The sequence below is a fragment of the Equus asinus genome, chromosome 10, assembly GCF_041296235.1.
Source record: "Equus asinus isolate D_3611 breed Donkey chromosome 10, EquAss-T2T_v2, whole genome shotgun sequence".
Classification (NCBI taxonomy): Eukaryota; Metazoa; Chordata; class Mammalia; order Perissodactyla; family Equidae; genus Equus; species Equus asinus.
In genome coordinates this window covers 50,131,562-50,133,230 of record NC_091799.1, presented here as the reverse complement: position 1 = coordinate 50,133,230, position 1,669 = coordinate 50,131,562, and the positions used below count along the sequence as shown (strand labels likewise).

Here is a 1,669-nt window from a genome sequence, read left to right as displayed (position 1 = left end):
TCCACACCTGGGATCCAAACTGGCAAATGCCCGTCCACTGAAGCAGAACATGTCAACTTAACCATTGTGCCACTGGGCTAGCCCCAATTTATATAATTTTTTGTTTGCATATATGCTTTCTCCATTGTCAAACTGTTGAAATTATTGTTTCTCAGCACCCTATGCTCTTTTCCTAGAAGTTGCTCAGCCTCCAATATGTGACAGAATTTCTCATTAAAAGTATAGAATGCATGACCTCCTGGAAAAAACCCAGAGTGCAACAGGAATTTCTATTCAGAGACAGCACTGGGGGTCTCCCACAGGAGGCAAGTTCCATACAGAAATTATAGGTATTGATGTTTTGAATGCAATATGTAAATTGTAGAATTTCAACTGTTTGCAATGCCAATTTTTGAGAAAATTAGTCATGTTTTGGTTTCTTTTCTGGTAGTCACCTCCACCACATGGAATCAAGGAATGATACACCAATTTCAGAATTTCTTCTTCTGGGATTGTCAAAGGAACCAGAACTGCAGCCCCTCATATTTGGGTTGTTCCTTTCCATGTACCTGATCACTGTGTTTGGGAACCTGCTCATCATCCTGGCTGTCAGCCTGGACTCCCACCTCCACACACCCATGTACTTCTTCCTCTCCAACCTGTCATTTGTAGACATCTATTTTACCTCTACAACCATCCCAAAGATGCTGTATAATATCCACATACAGAGCAAAGTCATAACCTATGAGGGCTGCATCACCCAGATAAACTTTTTCCTACTCTTTGCTGGATTGGACAACTTTCTCCTTGCTGTGATGGCTTATGACTGCTTTGTGGCCATCTGCAACCCTCTGCACTACACAGTTGTCATGAAACCCTGGTACTCTGGAATGCTGGTTCTGGTATCTTGGATGATGAGTGCCTTGAATTCCTTGTTACAAAGCTTCATGGTGTTGTGGTTGTCCTTCTGTACAGACTTGGAAGTCCCCCACTTTTTCTGTGAAATCAATCAGGTGGTCCAACTTGCCTGTTCTGACACCTTTCTTAATGACATGGTGATGCATTTTGCATCTGGGCTGTTGGGTGGCGTTTCCCTTACTGGGATTCTTTACTCATACTCTAAGATCGTTTCCTCCATACGAGGAATCTCATCAGCTCAGGGAAAGTATAAAGCATTTTCCACATCTCAGTTGTTTCTTTATTTTATTGTACGATCCTAGGAGTGTACCTCAGCTCTGCTGCTACCCACAGCTCATATTCAAGCACAGTAGCCTCAGTGATGTACACTGTTGTCACACCCATGCTGAACCCCTTTGTCTATAGCCTGAGAAACAAAGACATCAAGAGGGCTCTGAAAAGAATCATCGGCTAGTCATTTATATAAGGAATGATTATCCTGGGGCTGAAGAAATTCCCATGTTTGCAGGACTCAAATCATCAGAGGTAGAAATTGCTATTCTTTGATCAGATTGTAGAAGTAGAGCTTACTCCTTCTATTTATTTCCTGGAATTTCCATTTATTTGAATTCAACTTCAATTTAAGTAACTCACTTTATTAGGCTTCTACTCTGATATATAGGCAGTTTTTCCCCTTGTCTATTCCCATGCATTCTAAAAGTTTTTCCAATCTTGAATCAGAAATATTTGAATTTTTTGTATCTTACATGGACAATTTAGATTTATTAAAATT

The 1,669-nt window shown here is 40.6% G+C and overlaps 1 pseudogene; it reads left to right on the top strand.

Annotated features, from left to right (window-relative positions):
- Positions 1 to 443: 443 nt before the first annotated feature.
- LOC106847277 (olfactory receptor 7A17-like) lies at positions 444 to 1,351 on the top strand (annotated as a pseudogene).
- The last annotated feature ends 318 nt before the right edge of the window (positions 1,352 to 1,669 follow it).